At 36.9% G+C, this 22,198-nt stretch overlaps 1 long non-coding RNA gene across 3 annotated transcripts in view; it reads right to left on the bottom strand.

Annotated features, from left to right (window-relative positions):
* LOC143670355 (uncharacterized) overlaps positions 1 to 22,198 on the bottom strand; it is a 249,778-nt gene that overhangs the window by 223,715 nt on the left and 3,865 nt on the right. For all 3 annotated transcript variants that reach the window (XR_013169331.1, XR_013169332.1, XR_013169333.1), the window contains 2 exons: positions 21,139 to 21,257; positions 20,002 to 20,169 (listed from right to left, as the gene is read on the bottom strand). This is a non-coding gene — a long non-coding RNA (uncharacterized LOC143670355). The remainder of the gene's footprint in view (positions 1 to 20,001; positions 20,170 to 21,138; positions 21,258 to 22,198) is intronic.

Here is a 22,198-nt window from a genome sequence, read left to right as displayed (position 1 = left end):
CAAGGATTGCCAGCCTGCCAGAATGCTGCCAACCTGGGATGGGGTGTAGGAGGAATTAAACTTTCTAGCCTCCAAAGCTGTGAGTCAATAAATTCCTGACGTTGAAACCAATCCATGGTGTAATATTTAGCATATCAGCTGAGAAACTAAGAGAGTCTGTGTAATCTACTATCTCCTCAATTTCTTGAAAAATGGAATACTATTTGGTAGGGGATGATGACCACTATTTTTATTTTATTGTGGGGAATTTTTCGTTTGGTTCTTTTCCTTTTTCACTTGTCTCTAATATTTCCTTCTCTTCCTTATTCCCAATACCCACCCCACACCAGGTATATATCCCGGTAACAACCATATAGGTATCATTCCATAATTTTCCATGCTCATATATTTATACATATACAACATTCATATAGAGAGAAGGGTTTGTTTTAACTGTTTTAAAACAACTGGATCTTCTTTTTTTATTTTTTATATATTTACTGCACTATTCTTTTTCCACCCAAAAGCGGTACTTGCAGACATTCCCTTAAATCAACTGGTGTAAACCTAAATTGCTTCCTTTTAATGACTGCATAACTTTGCATTGTGTGAACGTGACCATGATTATTCAAACCATTTCCCTACTTCCCATACCAAGAAGCACCGTGTTCTCTGCCATGATGCTCCATGTCCCCCCTAATTCAGCCCCACCCACTTCAATAACATGAGGCTTTTAGAATATTTTTACATTTTTTCAAGTTTCCACTATTCCAACGTCAATACCACTACCACCAGCAACACCAAAAGCATTTAGAACATATTTATTTTCTTCTATTCCCATTATCGGATCCTAGGTTTTGCTAAGATGCTTAACATTATATCCTATCTATTTCTAGAACCCTTATTTTGTCCTTAAAGCACACATTCCAGATTTTCTAGCCCACTCTGTGTGTGCTTGCATTTGTGTGCATGTTTTTATTGCACACTATGGTTTTCTCTTATCTCCCTCTTTTTTTCTGAGGCTTTTTTTGGGTTCCTTTAGTCTTTAGTTACTTACCTTTTTTTTTTGTCTCAAGTATTTTCCTCATATGAGATTCATGGATGATATATATATATATATATAGTCTTTAAATGTACAAATATTCCCCAATATTTTTGTTTAGCATTAACATAACAGTGATATCTTTGCTGTAGATATGGTTATCATCAGGCCAATATTTCACATTTGTGGGACCCAGGGTAAGGATAAAAATGTAGAGCCACATTTCATATGTTTAAACATTTAAATGTCATAAGCCTAGCTAACAAACCATTAAATATGTCTTCCTCTCCTACCTTGACAGGCATACCTTCCTAATGGCCTGAAAGGCCAGGTACTCACTATGTTTTTTTTTTTTTTTACTTCAGTTCTGTACTAGAAAGTGGTGGCACAGGGAGGGCCAACTGCTGACTCCTGGCCACTAGCTACAGGCAGGCATGACTCTTGACTCAGTGGACTCATTGCCTCTGAGAGGCATTGCCAGAGAAAAGCCAGAGTGATTTCCCCCAAATACTGAGGTTTCAGTAATTTTTTTTTTCGCAACATACATATAAAGAGGAGAGTTTGTTTTACCCACTACTTGTTATAAAACAATGGGACCATATTTTATTTCGTGTATACTTTACTGCATTGTTTTTTGTCAACTCTACACACTAAGAGGAATATTTGTGGTGCTTTTGATCGGTAGTGTAGAGCTGATCTTCAAGAGTGTTCCACCTCCATTTTTACAAATAAGAAATCCAATTCTAATCTGAATGATTTTTTTCTTATCTAGGTAATTTATTCTTTCTGCACCGATGTTTCCAAGATTTTTCTTTATTCTTGAAGGAGTCAGCCAACTACAGCCCACGCAGCCTTCTTTTGCACAGCCCACAGACTATAAATGGATTTTATACTTTCAAAGGATAGTCATAAAACAAAGAAATGAATATGTGTCAGGGACCTTATATAGCCCAGGAAGCCTAAGATACTTACTGCCTGACCTGTTACAGAAAATGTTTACTGATCCCAAGATTATGGAAAAATTACCAGAAATATTTCCGCCAAGGTGTGTCTTTCTCCTCAATCCAACCTTAAACTCAGTGAGCAATTTCAATTAGCAGATTCAGCTCTTTCCCCAGTTCAAGTGTATTTTCTTGTTTTATTTGTTTAATTCTCCCAAGCCCAACTTTTGAACTATGATGCTATGGTATCCAGAGGTAAGTGTTTATAAAAGAGATTTATAATAAAAGAGAACCACTGGACTTCAGTGGGCATTTGAATAACTTCCGATGTTTTACTCTTTTTACAATTTTCTAGAGAGTTTTCATTAGGATTACCACTTACTGTCATACATGTGGTGTACTATACAACTCCGGTAGGTGCCATTCACATAGACAAAGTTGTGAATAAGGCTCCTTGGAGTTGTGCAACATGGCAACCGTAGGGCTCATTGAGGCTCTCTGTGCTGCCCAAAACACAGCATTACACATGGGTTCACCTAATCCAGTGGCTTGTAACCCTGGCTGTACATTAGAAATATCTGAGCAGCTTTAAACAAGATCAAATCTTATGATTTTATTGTTTGGGGGTAGGGTCCTGGCACAGGTATTTTTGAAACTTCCCCAGATATTTTTAATGTGGAGACATGTTTGAGAAGCACTGATCTAATGTTTTCACCCTTTACTGATTATTTCTATGTACTGTGTGACTGATAGAAAAACCTGAGGCAACACAGACTTTAAAACCATTTCCCTTCAAAAAGTTTTGGTGGAATATATGCCTCACAGAATTTATTCTCAGTGTAAACATAGTCCTAACTGATGTTCTTAAATTGAAACATGCATATAGTTCTTTTGAACTCCAGAACCCAAACTCTTACCTACTATGCTATGGCATCCATATGTACAGATGAACAAACAAGCTTTCATTAATTTTCCATTTATATGGCTTTAATCACAATAGTTCTATTCTAGTTTGCTAGCTGCCGGAAGGCAATACACCAGAGACGGATTGGCTTTTAATAAAAGGGGATTTATTTAGTTAACATATGGGTCTTCAGAGGAAAGGCAGCTAATTTTCATCTGAGGTTCTCTCTTACATGGGAAAGCACAGGGCAATCTCTGCTGGCCTTCTCTCCAGGCCTCTGGATTCCAACAACTTTCCCCGGGGTGATTTCTTTCTGCATCTCCAAGGCCTGGGCTGAGCTGTGAGTGCTGAGATGAGGTATGCTGAGCTGCTTTGGTTGTGCTATGGTGAGCGCTCTCATTTAAGCACCAGCCAATTAAATCAAACATCATTCAGTGCAACAGGCACACCTCCTAGCCGACTCGCAGATATCATCAGCGACAGATGAGGTTCACATGCCATTGGCTCATGTCCACAACAACAGAACTAGACACCTTCACCTGGCCAAGTTGACACCTGAATCTAACTACCACAAGTTCTATCATTATTTCTCCAGGTTCATGGGACCCTAGATCTACTGCAGCAGGGGAGTTTTCCCTTATCAAACTACTCCCACAAATTGATGTGAACTCTTTCTACTAGTCCAGATAGTCCTTTAACAGTATGTTAGTAACTAAAGCCAAAAAGTGGATATGAACCACTAAGGACCCCACAGTTTTAAGCAACCAGTTAAGACTTAGTGGTAAGAGCTTACCTCTCCCTTGGCCTATATATCAAGGCGTATAGAGGGTAGAATCATTGGCTTTGTGGGTTGTACACTGTTTATAGTGAGACACTATTTCCTCCTCTTCCTGTGGAAGAGTAGATGGTATACAGTTAACACAGGGCCAAGTGAGGCCACAGGGCAGCTTCAAGAGAATTGTTCAGAGATACCAGGGGAGCCTGCTAGAAGAGATGTTCTATATATACAAATAGCTAATAAGCACATGAAAAGCTGCTCAGCATTATTAGCTATTAGGGAAATGTAAATCAAAGCTATAATGAGATGCCACTTAACCACTAGGATGGTTATTTTTTTAAATGGAAAATAACAAGTTTTGAAAAGGATGTGGATTAATAGGAACTCCTGTACATTGATGAAGCAAATATAAAATGGTGCAGCCACTATAGAAAACAGTTTGGCAGTACCTTGGAAACTTAAGTATAGAATTACTATATGATGTGACAATCTATTGTTAGGTATGTACCAAAGAGAATTTAAAGTAGGGACTTGAACAGATATTTGTACATCAATGTTCACAGCAGCATTAATTCACAAATGTCAAAAGGTGGAAGCAACCCAAGTGTCCATCAACCAATACATGGATAAAGAAAATGTGGTATATACATGCAATGGAACATTATTCAGCTGTAAGAAGGAATGCAGTCCTGATGCATGGGACAACATGGATGAACCTTGCAGATGTCATGTTGAGCAAAATAAGTCAGACACAAAAGGACAGATATCGTATGCTCTCACTGATATGAAATAATTAGAATTATCAAATTCGTAGAGCCAGAAACTAGAATATAGATTACCAGGGGCAAGATGAAGGTAGGAAATGAGGAGTTAATGCTAAATTGGAACAGTTTCTGCTTGGGGTGATGGAAAAGTTTTAATAATTTATGGTGGTAATGGTAGCACAACATTGTGAATGTAATGAACAGCACAGAATTGTATATTTGAATGTAAACATATATATAATCTTTAGGTTGTATATATGTGACCAGAATAAAATGTTTTAAAAAGACATAGAACTTTGTATAACACCAACAGTGAATCCTAATGTAAACTATGGACTATAGTTAATAGCATATTGTTTTATCAACTGTTACAAAGTTACCACACAAATGCAAAGTGTTAATAATATGGAATGCTATATTGGGGAGGTGGTATGGGAGTTCTGTACTTTCTACGTGATTTTTCTTTAAATAAACAACTTCTCTAATAAATTTTTTAAAAGTGCCAATGATGAAGCCTTGGGGCACTTCAAAATTTAAAAATCTGAGAAAGGTGGAAAGGTTCTCAAAAGGTTACTGAGAAACAGTGGTCAGTGAGGTAGGGGTAAAACATGAATCGTGTGATGTCACCAAAGCCCAGAGGGGAAAAATCTTACAGAGGGCTTGGTCAAACCTGTTGAATAGTTTTTTGGCTGAGTGAGTTGAGAATTGAGCATTAATTGTTAGATATGATACCATGGAGGTTGTAAGCAACCTTGACAACGCGCTGTTTCAATGGAGTGGTGTGGACACAAGCTTAAATGGGTATTAGTTAAAGAGATAACAGTGAGTATGGTGATAGAAACTATGTGTACTAAAAAGCAAGAGATGAATAAAACGTTTAATTTAAAACGGGAGGTATAAGAGCATTATTTGCTTGCTGCTGAGAACAATCCATCAGAGAATGACAAATTGATGATGCAGGAGAGAGAGGAGTTGACTGAGGGTCTACAGTTCTTGAACACGCAAGAAAGAATAGGATACAGGGTTTAAGTAGAGAAAAGGGCCTTGAGTAACAATGACGGCGCTTCTTCTATTGTAATAGCACAGAAGGAGGAGATTATGAGTGTATGAATAAGTGGTCTGGGCAATTAAGTCATGAAAATACAAAGGAGTTACCATCGGAATGCTTTAATTTACTCAGCTAATGCTAAAAATAAACTTTGTAGGCCAAAATTCTAATGTTTATGACATGAGCTGGAAATGGTTATAAAAGTAAATTTCAGGCTGCTATGGCCAAAAGAAATGAAATTATATTTAATAGAAAGTACTATACACCTCTTTTTGAAAGGAATATAACCATCCCACCACTCTCCTACCAACTGCCTCAGTAGGGAGAACTCACTAGCAATAGAGGAAGTACTCAGAGGCACAAAAATCTGAAGATCTATTCAAATAGAGAGATAAGTCATTTCCTGGCTAATGAGAAGGCATCTTGCAAATCCAATTTAGAGGAAAACAGTCATTTTAGAATCAATTGATGAAGAGTCGTTATTTAAAATTTGAACTTTGAACAATTCCAGATACTAAAGAAACCAAGTATCCTCTGCAATTAGTAATTAAGGCTCTATTACAAGAAAGAGATGGTTCTAAGATAGCCAATAAGACCCCAAGGTGTCGGTCCCAATATGATGCTAAGCAGTGCTTGGATGAAGAAGCTAAAAAAAAAAAAAAAAAAAGGAGCAAAGAAGTAACCCATATCTTCCCCAGGGTTTCAGCACTTCTCTTTGAAAGAAGAGTCATAAAGTAGTATCTGAAAACTGCCTTATTGGCAATTAATCGTTCTTTAAAAATTCCAAGTTAAAGTCCCTTCAAAAGGTTCTGTTACATATATACCTGGGCTAGTAGTATCTTAACTGATAATTATACTCTACATTTGGATCAGGAAGGTCATGAAAGCAGTGCCTCTTACGGAATGTATGCCATATGACATTTAATCTTTTCTGCATGTCCTCAAGTTATCCTCTTATGGCAATTTAAAGCCTTTTCATGGGTCAATTTTCACAGCTGTAAAAGTAGAGCACTGGATTAAGTGTACTGTATAGTCTATATCAGGTCTACAATCTATAATTCTAAATACAGATATGTATTTTGCAATGTTTATCAGTACTATCACCTTATAGTTTAACGGACATGTTTCTCAGGGATTTGCAGGCATCACTTCTCAATCTTATTCCCTAATTTAATCCATTCTGCACCCATTATCATTTTTTTCTAGGGTATCATTTAAGTTTGCTAAAGCTGCCAGAATGCAATATACCAGAGATGGCTTGGCTTCTGTAAAGGGATTTATTAAGTTTTAAGTTACAATTCTAAGGCCATGAAAATGTTCAAATTAAGGCACCAAAAAGAGGATGCCTCCGTAGAGGAAAGGCAGCAGGGATCTGGGACACCTCTGTCAGCTGGGAGGCATGTGGCCAACATCTGTTGGTCCTTTGCTCCTGGTTTCCATTGCTCTCAGCTTCTGATACTGGTGGCCCTCTTTGGTGGTTAGGTTCAGGTGTCAACTTGGTCAGGTAAAGGTGCCTAGTTCTGTTGCTGTGGATATGAACCATTAGCATGTGAAACTCATCTATCGCTGATTACATCAGCAGTTGGCTAAGGGGAGTGCCTCCTGAAATGAGTGAGGTTTAATTTAATTAGCTGGATGCTTAAATGACAGAGCGCAATACAGCACAGCCTAAGCAGCTCAGTATACCTCATCTCAGCATACCTCATCTCAGCACTTGCAGCTCAGCCCAGACCTTTGGAGATGTAGAAAGCAATCACCCGGGGAAAGCTGTTGGAACCCAGAAGCCAGGAGAGAGGGTCAGTAGAGATCACCCTGTGCCTTCCCAAGTAAGAGAGAACCTCAGATGAAAATTAGCTGCCTTTCCTCTGAAGAACTATAAGTTTCTAACTAAATAAATCCCCTTTTATTGAGAGCCAGCCTATCTCTGGTGTGTTGCATTCTGGCAGCTTTAGCAGACTGAAATACCCTCCAAGTGTCTGGGGACCTCACTTAGCTTCTCTGGGGCAAATTCTGGGTTTCATCTGTTAGCTTAGTATCTCCAACATCTCTGTCTCTTGGTTTCACCTCTCTGCCCTCTGTGTCAGCTCTCTCCAGATTCTGGCAATTTCTATTAGTTCCTTGCTTGGCACCGGGGGTATTTCTCTCTGCACCTCCAAACATCTGCATCTAGGCCTCTGCTCTGTCTGTCGGCTCTTTTAAGGACTCCAGAAAACTACTTAAGAGTGGGCGGGGTCACATCTCCATGGAAACAATTAATACAATTATACATTATTTTTAATATTTATATTATAACAATTATAATAATTTAGGGGCAAACAAAAAATCTGCCCCTACAAGAGTGGATTAGGTTTAAAATAGTATGGCTTTTCTGGGTATATATAACAGTTTCAAACCAGCACAGGTATGTATGTGGCTTTTGGGCAAGGTGATTATAAAAAGGAAGGTGAATTATTATTTTTTTTTAAATAAAAATAACTACAAGTGCTCAAACTCTCAGATACCCTTAGGTCTCCTCTGTGAAATAGATAAGGCAGGATCTGTAATGAACTGGTCATAGGACAGTAATCACTAAACATTCATTTTTTTGGTTCTTCAGACAAAAATGTTCTTTCCATCTTGCTTTAATATAATGACTCAACTAATTTGAGCTGTGTAAGCAGAGCTTGTATATTGAACCCAAGAGCTTACATTATGGTGCCAGAATTGTTTTAGCAGATGAGCAAGGTAGCCTCTTAAAATCCATTAGTCTGGTGATGGCATTTTTAGCAAGTACATAACAAAATACTGAAGTGGGAAAAATGTTCTCCTCACACAAAAACTGAATCTTTAAAAGTAATTGCTCTACACAAAAACAGACACACAGATTTGGGATTATCGAATCTATTTTTAACCTGTACTTCTTATCACACAATATATATATTTCATGTAGGATATAAATATACAGCACAACAATAATGAAAAGAACATGTTCATGAATCCAACAAATCAGCCATTTGCTATCTGGGAGTCACTGGGCAAATTACTGACAGTCAATTTCCGTAACTGTAGGAATGGGATTATGTCATAAAGTTAACTGAGATTTAATGTGTAAAGTTCCTAGCATAGTGCCTGCCATTAAGTAAAACCTCAAAAATTGTAGTCTATCATCTCCTTAAGTATATCATCATAATGGTATGCTATCAGTTTCTTATCTCTTTGGCTGCATATGTATATGTGTGAGCCTGCGTGTTTATATGTACATGGACATACATAAGGAAAGGTCCATTTGCAAAATAGATAATTGCTAACAAGCCCTTTACAGGAACTGCATATTCTGTGTTAAAATCATAGAAGGATTGCAGATAAGAACACTAGAACATGGCGAGAAAGCAGCTATTAGACTACAAATTCGGTTCTGAATGGACATCCTGTTTCCCAGGTTTAAAGAGCCATCTCAGAAGGCTATAATTCAAACAGTGAAATCCTGATTGGCTTCATAAAACCCATCATTTCACTCTGACTTCGATAATTACATTAAATATAAAGTGAGAGTCCGTAAAGCCATATTATTTCTTATTTTATACTGCCCCCTAGAGTCAAAGATGGCTACAACATCAAATTGGCTGTTTGTTCTGAAATAATTTAACTGGGATTATTCAAGGGTGGAATTGAACTGCACAATGATACTCTACATTTTACCCTTTAGTAAGATATACATACAAATCACATGCATACATTATGTGTGTTGACTAAAATAAACAGAAAGATATGAAAAGACCAGCCTCAACGGAAATGACAAAATAGGGAGAAATCCAAAACACCCGAAAGATGCCATTTTAAAACTCTTTGTTAAATGGTTTCTTAAGTTTTGCACAAACCCTTCAACCTATGATCACATTGATATAAAATAAAAGTGTAGCATTTAATTGAAAAGCTATTTACAGACAAAGAGAATGAAAAGTGGAATATCTTTATCAAAATATAAAGAGAAATCAGGATATAAAAAATCACTTCAAAATAAGCAAGGTCTACTGCACAATGTTAGAATTAAGCAAATAATACAAATTATGAGCAATTACAGCTAACAGGCAAATAGATAATCAACTGCATGCAAGCAAGCTTTTGATGATCTGTCAGGTCAGAAATTAAAATTAACTGTTATATATAATAAGATGTTCATTTGAAAATCATTTCTCTGAAATACCCCCTCCCCCTTAATAGTCTCTCAGTTATGTCTCCAGTGTTAATCACTTAGTTTGAAATTCTCCTGAGACTACTAAATATTCATTCACTTTAATGTTTCACATGTAAAAACATTCTCAAATAAATGAATTCCAATTATCTTTAGATGAGATATATGTACAATTATTAATTATAATAATTGTTATAATTGCTATTATACTAAAACAGCCTTATCTCTATTAACTTTCTTTAAATGAGTCTGTCAATACTCATTATAATAACTCATTCCAGTTGAATTCATATTAATCAAGTAGTGAGGAAAGTGAGCATCTCAAAACTGTCTTTTAATGTTCTTTACTTCAGAGTTAGCAATGTGTAATATTGGAAAATGAGAAATACTTTAAATCAAATATTTTGACTCAATCACACTGTTTCCTTTAAACTTACATCCCACTAAAATTCATAATGAAAACGTGCCAGGCGGTCCAACAAATATTTTCCTAATCACTAAGCATACAGAAATAAGACCCAGACCCTATTCCCAAAGAATTAAAAACATACTAGGGAAACATACATTTAACTCCTCCCCTTTTCTCCTCTGCCAAAAACATGGTGGGCAATATAACCCATGAAACAATTATATATAGTATAAAGGCACAGTATAGAGAAAAGGAGGGATACCTCTTTTGCCAAAGTGAGATTTCAGGAAAAATTTCACAGAAAATATCTGACTTGGGACTGGAGACCTCTGTGAGTGTGCAGAGGCAATAGCTGAACTGGGAGAAGGAAGAAAAGAAATGGTTAAAAAATATATATATGGATAAAAAATGAAAATATTATAGGGGGGACAAAGGGTAAAATAAATTAGGTAGATGGAAATAAATACTAGTGGTCAATGAGAGGGAGGGGTAAGGGGTATTGGAATGGATGAGTTTTTTCTTTTTATTTCTTTTTCTGGAGTGATGCAAATGTTCTAAAAAATCATAATGGTGATAAATACACAACCACGTGATGATACTGTAAGCCACTGATTGTACACCATATATGGAATGCATGCGTGTGAAGATTTGTCAATAAAAACATTTGTAAAAAGGGGCCGGGAGAGAGAATTTCAAAAAGAAATTGACAATTCCCAATCGTAGTTGGGAAAACGTATGTACTGCTTTGAGAAACTGAAAAATCAAGCAGACAAAATAAAATCAGTAAGAATTCTTAAAATTTGAATAAATTTAATCAAAGGGAAAAAAAATAAATGATTAAGAGAAATCAAAATCCAAAACATATGAAGACATAATACTACTAAGGAGAGTCAACAAAATCAAACATCTGAATAGGAATATTAGAATAATTAGTCCAGTAGCTCTTGTGCTATATTCAACCTAACACCTTTTATTGTAAATAAAGTTTAATTGGAACATAGCCATGCCCATTCATGTATGTACTGTCCATGGCTGCTTTTGTGTTACTAAGGCAGAGACTATCTTGCTTCTAAAGCCTAAAACATTCACTATCTGGCCTTATATAGAAAAAATTTGCTGACTCTGAATTAGAAAAAGACTTTAAATAAAGTATATTTAGGGTACTCAGAGAGAAAAGCAATTATGCTCATTAAAAAATAAATTATGAATAATGAGAGACATGAAAGAAGAGTAGATTGTTATGGAAAAGAGAATATAAGAAATACTGCAAAATAAATAGAACTGGCAAAGGGTAGGCACCAGCAACACATACACAATGAAATCCAAATGGTCAATACATGAAAAGACGTTAAACCTCATTAGTGATCATGGCAATGCAAATTAAAATGAGATATCATATCATACCTTTCAGAATGGAAAATAAAGAAAATTCTGAAAACACTAATTGTAGGTGAGCAAGTGGAGAAAGAAACACTATAGTAATTACTTTGCAGAGAAAACCAGCCATGTTCCTGGTAAAGTTGAGACTGTGCATTTTCCTAAGATTCATCAATTCACCTTCTAGTTGTATACCTTAGAGAAACCCACATATATGCTCAAGGAAACATGCATGTTATTCATTGCAGCATAGATTTTTAGAGTAAAATATCAGAAACAAACAAGGTTTGTTCCAATTCAGCTCTTTGAGGGCTCGGGTCAGGTAGCTACAAGACCAAAGAAGATGTGAACCACAAAGCCAGATATGAGTTTTATCCAGATTTACTAACAAGAGAGAGTCTCTGGGGGGCAGCATCTGGGAAATGGAAGTAGGGCTATGCAAAGGTAGGAATGCAAGGGGCAGCTCATAAGGGTTTAGGACAAAGACATTCCATAGGGTATTTCAGCAGGGTCTCATGACACGGGGATCTAGAGATTTGTCATCAACATATACCTCAGGAGAGAGTTTTAATGCTTTACAAGATAAGTGGTTTAGGATACCATCTGTTCATGTGTCAACTTGGCCAGGTGGTGGTGCCCAGTTGTCTGGTAGGGCAAGTGCTGGCCTGTCTGTTGCTATGAGGACATTTCCTGGACTTAAATGAAATGATCATGTTGGCTGCATCCATAGCTGATTGCAAATGAGTGATGCAATGAGTGATGCTTAATCTAATCACCAGAAGGCTTTTAAGGAGGATTCAGAAGAGACAGTCACTCTTCTTGCTTCAGCCAGCAAGCCTCTCCTGTGGAATTTGTCCAGACCCTTCATCAGAGCCGCCAGCTTCACAGCCTGCCCTATGGATTTTGGACTCTTCCATTCCCACAGTTGTCCAGCCAGTCTCTCCTGAGAGTTCACTGAGGACCTTTATCAGAGTTGCCAGTTTGCAGCCTATCCTATAGACCTTGGACGCTAGCATTCCCATGGTTACATGAGACACTTTTACACATTTTACATCTATAGGTATCTCCTGCTGATTCTGTTTCTCTAGAGAGCCCTAGATAATACACCATCTGTACATTCTTTCTTCCTTAATGAGAGCTGTTGACCTTTAATTTCTGCCCCATTCACACAGGTGGCTATGTATGGCAACTTACTCTCTGTAGAGAGGGGAGCCTGGGCCCTGGGTCTCTAAAAGGTTTCTCTTGTTTGATATACCCCAAATAAAACAATCACCCTGATATTCATTGACTTTAAAACAATTATTTATTTCTGCTCACATGTCTGTGGGTTACCTGGGGAGGCTCTCATGATCACAGCTGGGCTGAGCCAGTCTTGGTTTCTGGTCACAAATTTGGTTCATATTTGCCCCATGTACTTCTTATTATTCTTAAACAAGTGTACTAAGCTGGGGATTTTCTTTTTCCTTGTGGCAATGACAGAAGTACAAGAGGGCAGGCCCAAGTGGAAACACATTTCCAGCCCTCTAGTTATGCCCACACTAACATTCTGTTTTAGTTTGCTAGCTGCTGGAATGCAATATACCAAAAAAAGAATTGCTTTTAAAAAGGGGAATTTAATAAGTTGCTAGTTTATAGTTCTAAGGCCAAGAAAATGTCCCAATTAAAGCAAGTCTATAAAAATGTCCAAATTAAGGCACCTTGGTTCAAGAAGGCTGATGAATTCAGGGTTTCTCTCTCCACTAGAAAGGCACATGGCAAACATGGCAAACATGGCAACATCTTCTAGTTTCCTCTCCAGGCCTTCTGCTTCATGAAGGCCCCTGGTGGGGTTCTCCTTTGTTGGCTGGTGGATTCTGTGGTTCTCTCATCATTCTCAAAAGGGAAGTCTCTCCAAAATGTCTCCTCTTTTATAGGATTCCAGTAAACGAATCAAGACCCACATAGAATGAGTGAAGACATGTCTCCATCTAATCAAGTTCAATACCCACAATTGATTGAGTCACATCTCTGTACAGATGGCCTAATGAAGTTTCCAACCTATAGTACTGAATAGGGATTAGAAGAAACAGTTGGTACCCCATGAGTAGGATTGAAACATCACTTTTCTAGGGTGCATAAATCCTTTCAAACCAGCACATACTCCTTTGCCCAAAGCAAGTCATACGGCCAAGACTAACATTAATTGGATGAAGAAATATACTCTGCCTCTAACTGTAGAAATTCAGAAGACACATTACAAAGAGTACAGATACAGAGGAGGTGAAGAATTAGGAATAACAATGCAACCTCCCACAAGGTCCATAAAGAGAAAAGATTCAGTTGACTGGAATACACCTTAAAGCAATGAAATTAACAATCTCCAGCTCTATATATCAGCAAGGCTACATCTCAAAAACATTATGTTAAGAGCAAAATCTATTAAACATATGCAAAATAATTCTATATATTCTTTATGCAAAAATACATATGTGGGGTGTGGGCATGGTGACTCAGTAGGCAGAGTTCTTGCCTGCCCTGCCGGAGACCCGGGTTTGATTCCCAGTGCCTTCCCATCCAAAAAAAAAAAAAAAAAAAAACACACATTATGTGGGAAGACTGTAGAACCATGCATGGAATAAACACCAAATTCAGAGCAGTGGTTACCTTTGGGAAGGATGGGAGAGTACAGATTGGGAAGGAATAGATGGCAAGGAGACTTCAATTGTATTCTGTGATTTTTTTTTTTTTAAGATCTGAAGCAAGTATGCCAAAATATTAAGTTCTGTTAAAAATGACACCTAAAAATCAGTGTGGTGTATGCAGTTAATAGAAAGATTGCCTGGGCTTTGTATCTTACGTTCATCATTTACTAGCCGTGTGATCCTGGATAAATCAGTTAACCTCTCTGAGGCTCAATGTCTTCATCTACAAAATAGGAATAATGATAACAACCTATCTCATAGCATTAATGTTTGGATTAAATGAGTTTTAACACATGTAAAGTACTTAAAACTGTGCCTGGCCCAAAGTAAAACTGATTTGTATTAGCTGTTAATATTTTCCTCCATGCTTTTCTCCATCTTTGATGTATTTCATAATTGAAAAGAAAGAAAAAGTATATATAAAAGGGAAGTATAGATGAGTCTAAGAGTTTGGGAGTTTAGGTCACAGGTCAAACCTCACTTGGAGGTTTTTCTATCCTGTTTGACTTCATTCTAAACTGAGAGTATCTTTCAAAATTAATAGATTCAATACTTCTTACTCTGGTTGGACATTGCTGTTAACTCAAAAGATTCTTGCAAAAGCCTAAGGTTGTCAGGAAAGGATACAAAGATGATTAAGATCTACTTTCTGATAACCTTGTGATCTAACAGGACCACCTAAGCATACAGCATGTATTGAACAAATGTTCTTTGATCTGAAGGTCTCCACTTTCCAAGTCTGGTAGAACTAGATTTTGGTACTACTTGCCCTGGAAACAGCATCAAGGCATGGTTTAGAACCACAGTGAATCTTTATGAAGAAAATAATTCTACATAGAAAGCAACTCTACATAGCCAATATACAGAATAATAATAGGACATGTTATAAACAGTGATTAATTCATCTTTATTCAAAGTTCCTAAGTCATCCCCTAGGAATAACTTTTCTCCCTGTAGCAAAGTAGAAGTGGGTAAGGCAAAAGAATCACTCTAACCTTTTCCCACTTCCAAATCCCATCTTTACTTTGGCCACTATTGAAGGACTGAGCTATGGCCTTCTGGCACCAATGAACCAACTCTGGTGTGTACACAGATGTCCTGTCACCATGTTTCAAAATGCTGGCCTAACCACCTCACAAGCGCGCACAAAGGCCAGGATCCTGAGGCTTCTAATACTAATTTATAGCAGAGGTGAGGTAAGTTATGGCCTTTAGGTCTCATATTTCTCTTAACTTTGGTCATTTTCTTATAGTTATCATTTCGTATATTAATAAAAACATAATTTTGTTAATATGTACAAAGGAGTAAATATATAGTAATTCATTACTCCTTACAATAAACATATGAGCTGCATGTATTATAACCCCATATTACAAATAAGGAAATTCGCTTAGGTTAATAACTTGTTCACCGTTACAGGGCTTTTTAAATGGTGGAGTCAGTATTTAAGCCAAGTCAGTGTGAGAGCAGAGTGCATAAATCCCTAATTACTCCTCTCTACATGCTACTCAGTACTTCTCTCAATAACTCTAGGTACCCACAAAACAAACAAACAAAACAATTTCCACTGGGATCTGCACGAACTTCATTTATTGATAAGCTCCTGCATCCATTCTCTACCTATTCAAAATCTTCATGAAAGTTCATGGAAATTTGGCTTTCCTCACGGGATGCCTTTTCCTCTGCAGCTATCTTAATTGAAACCTGTTCATTAGCTATCATTCCATATACTTATACACTCATGTAAAATAAGAAAAAGCTTTGCTCCTTTGGAAGTCATGCCACCCTGCTAAACCACACTCTAACCCTCTTCTCATCACTGTCATTTACAGACCTCCTCCTGAGTCGCTCACTAATATTCACTGGACCTTTTGATATAAGGATTATAATATGTCTGTTGCAAGTCCATCCATGACCCTAGGGGAAGTCACTGGAGAAATTAGTATACAGCTACTGAGCCTCTTAGCTCCTTCATTTTTAAAACTTCATCTGCCTGTGCAGCCACATACCCACAGCCATCCTCATCTAGGGCCTGAATCAGCAACACATTGGAACAAATTCACCTCCTGAAAAGTATGCAAATAAGCCTTTCCTGTTCTTCTCAGGTCTCACATACTCAACTCTGACAACCTCTCTTCTTTAGCTTCCCTGAGTCCACCATTGTCTCCCTTAATCTTGTCATTTTTTTCCAGTCAATTTCGCCCTATTGGCATCTCCTATTTCTATACCATGCCCAATTCCCAGGGTTGATCACCTGGACTAGTTCAGTCCCCATTCTCCAGCCTCCTGCAGAATTTTGATTCATCATTCATTTTCACTTCTCTTTTGTTCTACCTCTCCTTCCAACGTAAACTATTCAACTCACTCTACACGTTTAAATTGTGCTCTGCTTCTTGATGTAAATTTCACAACAGGCCTCTCTCTTTGGTGAAGGTGATGAGTGGTTCAGGAAATTTGTAACTAGGCAGTTAACTATGACTAATTCTGGCATTCGATATTAGGATGTGAATTTGGTTCTCACACAAAAGGCACATTTTCCAATAACAGCTTTGACATCAATAAAGACAACATTTGTATTTCTGCTCCTTTGTCCTCCCACCCCACCCCAAAATTTATTCAGAACTTAAGCAGTGAAAAAGGCTGCTGTTAATTGGGGGCTCCTCAAAGACCCCAATGGCTATATTCCCTCCTATACATGCTATTACTTCTCCCTAGAATCAGACAACTATCCATCTTAAACTTTCTGCTGAACACATCTTTATTATATTATCAGCACATCAATGTTCACACCCATCAAGACCACCTCATTAATGGTTAGTGGTTTCCTATTCAGAAAATCCATACAAACTCACAGGGTATTATCTTTGCAAGCTCATAAGTGTTATTGCAGATTGATACCCACTCTTTCATTGACACATTAACTGGATTAATGGGTCATGTGTCTAGGTTTTTCTCTGTGCAAGTGGCAGCCAAGGTCAACATGCATTAACTGTGAGCAAAGTCCATCTAGTTACTGTGAAGGGATGATTTGCTTCCTAAATGATTTTGAGACCCAGAGAGATTAGCCTGGAGAAATATGAGGAGCAAATAATTTAGCTTATATTTCTCCTGATGAACCATCTGTAAAAACTTGTACTTACTCTTACTAATCAAGGGAATAACAGAAAAAAGTTAGAAGGGGGAGGAAAGAATAAGAGGAGTAGAGACAGGTAGAAGGGCAGGAAGATAAAAATAAAGTATCTAAAGAATCAGAAAAGAGAAAGGAGAACATGAGAGGATGAAGATGTAAGGAGAAGGAGATGGAGGAGGTGGAGGGGTGGAGAAGGAGAAGGACATGGTGCTGGAAGAAGAGGAGACAGAGGAGGAGGAGGAAGAAAGAAGTGAAGAAGGAAGAGGAGGAAAAATTAGAAAATAAACACTAAGAGAACAAATATATATATATTTATATACACAAATATATATATATGGTGTTGAGATAGATATCTCACCACCATAAGGTAATACATCAATCTAAAAAAGCTAAAAAAGAAGAAAGGATAATACACTGAATGAACATATAAATACATTATTTAATTAAGTATTTCTTGGTTAGTATGACACAGCATTCAATTTTATTTCCATATACAAAAAAAAAAACAGAGAAAAATTTCCCATTCAAAAGTATCTCAATAAACAATCGTATGTCAAAATAAAACAACAAATGTAGGATTACCATGTCATGTCTATTCCTAAACTGGCAAGAACTATGAGCAAACAAATACATCATTTAAAAATCAAGTTGAAATTAGAAAACATATATGAACAAAAAAAAAGAAAAGCACTATATTACATCACAAAGTAAAAAATCTGACAAAAAAGCCAAATAACTCAAAAAGGAAAAATTAGTAAATTAATAAATGTAAACATTAATTAATGTGTCAATCAATTGACAATCCTTCCTCTCCCCCTCCCCAAAAGAAAATGAAAGAAAGGAGAAAATCCAATGCTAACAAAATTAAATTAAACAATTATGGAAGAAAAAATACCAAATTATATAAAAAATAAAAGTTCAAGAAATAGTACAGCCAGCAATCACCCATACTAACAGGCATGGTTACACAAATCAAAAATTCCTGATCATACCAAACTCCAAAAATACCCTCTAATTACACAAACCAAACTGAAAATTAAGCAATTTCTCATGGATTAAAAAACAGTAACATTAACAAGATACCAAAGCATTAAAAACCCTAAAAAAACAGCAGCAGAAGAAGGAAAACTACAATAAAAATGGCAACATGGACAAAGACAAAAAAAAACAAAACTAAATTATATATTGAGAAATTCAATGCAAATAAAGTAAAAACATTACAACATGAATGCTGATGACGCCACTTTAAAGAAGGCTGCAGAAAGTTCCTAGAGGTAGCCCAGTACTGAAAGAGAGCACCAAGGATCAAGGGAAGGCAGCTTTGTGCTGATCCCCTTATCTATCACCATGGCTACCAAAAGGGTTGCCCTTGATGAGCATCAATCCATTCAGAAAGGTACTATAGTTCACACTGCAGTTTACATCAACAGCTATGAGCAGGGCACTGCATTCGATATGGCAGAAAGTGGGGATACTGACCAATACCTTCAGTGCAGCCTTCATCACATCCCCTCACCTACCCCTGTGATTTATTCATAAAACAAATCATGGACCATCATCAAGAGGTCTACACTGTAGTTGTTTTATTGCCCATCCATCTATCACAGATAACTAAAAATCAGATGAACAAACAAAAATAAAAATAGTAAGTCTATCAAATAAGAATTGTAAATTGTTCCACAGATTGACAGAGCCTTAACAGCTTAACTATGCTTAACCCTTAATTAATTTGTGGCTTCATATAGGATGAAATCCAAATTTTAAAAAAGGCAATTGGGTTCTGCAGTGAGGATACAGATAGAGACTTCGGAGAGGAGCATCCTTATCAAATTGCGTACTTTTCTCCAATTTCCTCAGGCTCCTATTTAACAAATTTATAGGAAGTTCTGAAAATACACAAATGAGGTATCACCCAGGAGCCCACGAATCAGATTTTACCTGGTATAAGACACATAAAGGGTCCCATGAATTGGCCGAGCACTAACTGATTATTTCTGGGAATCAAAAAGGGGTACCTGTGCGCAATTGCACACAACTTCTCCAGGGCCATCAAAGAAGCTCTATGATTTCTGCATAAGTCACTCCAAATTTAGCAATCTGTATTTCAATCAACATGAATGACACTATTGGAGTGGGCACTTCACACAGGTGGGCTGAAAGGAGAAGACCCGCCATAATCACACCCATAAGTCACTCCATTTTCACAACACCCCAATACTTGCAGCTCAGAGAGTGCCACCAGGATATGTCATGACCTATAAAGCAACCACACCATTTCCCATTCTCTTCATGAGAATGGGAAAACAACATTATCACAGTTACAAATAACTGTCACTATCAATTTTCTGTATTTAGTAATCAGATTCCTTTAAGTTGTCTTGCAGGTGATACCCTGATCTAATGAACCGGCAACAAACAAATTTAAGGTATTCCTAATTACTTTTTGGAAATTTAGGATGATTAGCATGGTTTTACACAGTTTGGTGATCGGAGAAAATAGAACTCTGTGGTATTCAAAAACGTAAGTTTTCATTTCAGGATAGAAAACTCCCCTCAATCCCCGAGAGGGTCACACATTGAGTATGGATGTAAACTGAGAAATAGAAGTTGAAATAGAGAAAAATTAAATGGATATACTTGGCATTGTTGAGAATAAAAACTTTTCATTATATACCCAGATGTTTCAGTTTCCTGGCTGGCTAACAAATACCATATAACGGGTTGGCTTAATCGGCAGTAATTTATTGGCTCATAGTTTCGGAGTCTAGAAGACTTACTTGCCCTTGTGGTCAGTAGCTTATGGCTGGCCAGCAATCTTTGGATTCTTTGCCATTTCTGTCACATGGCAAGAATACACAGTAATGTGTTCTTCTTTCTCGTCTGGGTTCCTTCGACTTCCACTTCTGGTTGCTCCCCATGACTTTCCTCTCTGTCTGAATTTCATTCTGTTTATAAAGGATGCCAATAATACAGATTAAAACCCAACCTGATTCAGTCAGGCCACAACTTCACTGTAGCAAAATTTCGAGAGATCCTATTTACAATGGATCCTTCCCACAGGACCAGAGGTTGAGATGTGAACATGCCCTTGGTATGGGATATGATTAAATTCCCAACCCCAGGTATGTACTCAATTTTGCCTAAAACAAAAAGATATATGAAACAATCAGGATAAGCATTTACGCATATCTATTTGTTCAAGATCAATATTGTTTTACGATACTCAACAGGTGAGTCCAACAAATATTACTGTGGAAGAGTTGTTCTGGAATTTTAAAAAATATACCCTTGTAAATCATTGCCTCCGTTTGAACATTCTATTAATCAACAGAATCTATTTTAAAATCTTTCATTGTGAAATGACTACAAATCATCTGACCTCTAACAAGTCAGAGATTTCCAAATAAATAATAAAATAGAATATTAATCTTTCTTAGTTTTACTAAGACTAGTAATTAACAGTGATCAAGAAAGATATGGAACAAATAGTTTTTCCATATGTCTATCAAGGTCCCCTAAGGATGGTGAGATAAAAGAATATTTATCATAAACTACTGAAGCAAAAACTCATTTTACTGAAATATAGAAAACAATCTGTACGATTTCTTATGACTTGCACTTGGCAAACATCTTCCTACCTACCAATACCAACTTTCTCTTCTTCTAAAGGAGTTATTGTAATTGCTCAATTTGATTAGTGAAAACAATGATAATGAAGATCATTATTAACCTATACTCATTTGCTAACCGACATGTTAGTCATGGGGATTAGTATATACTTAGAGATTACTTCATTTAACCTTCACATTCTGACTCCATCATGATTGCTTAGTAAGAAAATACTGTAATAAAAAAAAGTATAAAAAACATGAAAAATACACAAAATTACTAGAAATAACTGATAGCACAGTTACCAGAAGCCTATGAATGAAGCAACATGTCTCGCTGAGCAACAAATGCATCCATCACAGTTGAGGGGTGTGACTCCTGAGGACGAGTCTGGCCCTGGCCCTGGCCCTGGAATCGATAATGCCTTCTTGACAAAAGGGGAAAAGAAGTGTGATAAAATAAAGCCTCAGTGGCCAAGAGAGCTCAAATGGAGACAAAAGGCTATTCTCTTATGCAAGTTTCAGTTACATAGTGCTAATTGCCATGGTATGCTAAACCCTAATCAACATCACTTCTATTGACTCTTAAGAACACCTAGGGCTCAAACTGAGACTCTATAAAGGTTTCATGCATTAGGTTTGCCTTCCTTGAATATACAATTTCTGCAGGGTTCCCAGATTAGATAAATCCTGAAACTCAAAAGGGACAAACCTCACCAGAATTATCAATTAATTACATACCCCTATACTTTAGTGTGGACACTTTTTCTCAACCTGAAAAAATCAGAACAGGCATTGCCCAAAGATCCCAATAGACTGGGAGAAGGATCAAAGGAGAAGGAGGAAGAATAACAGAGAAAATGGGATTTAACAAATGAGTATAGCTGCTGAATCACTTTATTAATATTCCTTCAAGCCTTCAGTGCTTGAAACAGCTAGAAGAAATACGAAATGATGGAATGGTAGCCCATGACACACTCTGGGATCTGTTCTATAACTATTTAAGTGTGCACTGAAAATTGATTGTTTCTTTACTTCGTATACATGTTACATTATACAATAAATAAATGTTTAAAAAAGTTAAAAAAAAAGGAATTAGAGCTGAATAATACCCAATGTACATATATAGGAAGATAAAGCGGGCTATATTACAAATACATTGAGTTTGCTTTCATTCCTTATTATGCTGCCAAGACAAAGAAGTCAGTATCGTGTGTAAGAAAAAAATGACAGAAATTGGAAATGTGAAGCTTGAAATACATACGGCAGTTCAAAATAAAATGAGATATGAATTAATTGTGAGCTGGAAGATTCAATATTGTTCATTACACCAAGTTATTCCAGAAATTCAATGCAAACACAAAAT

This window comes from Tamandua tetradactyla, chromosome X (genome assembly GCF_023851605.1).
Source record: "Tamandua tetradactyla isolate mTamTet1 chromosome X, mTamTet1.pri, whole genome shotgun sequence".
Taxonomy (NCBI): Eukaryota; Metazoa; Chordata; class Mammalia; order Pilosa; family Myrmecophagidae; genus Tamandua; species Tamandua tetradactyla.
The sequence above is the reverse complement of the archived record's forward strand: the minus strand, read 5'-3'. Positions and strand labels throughout refer to the sequence as shown.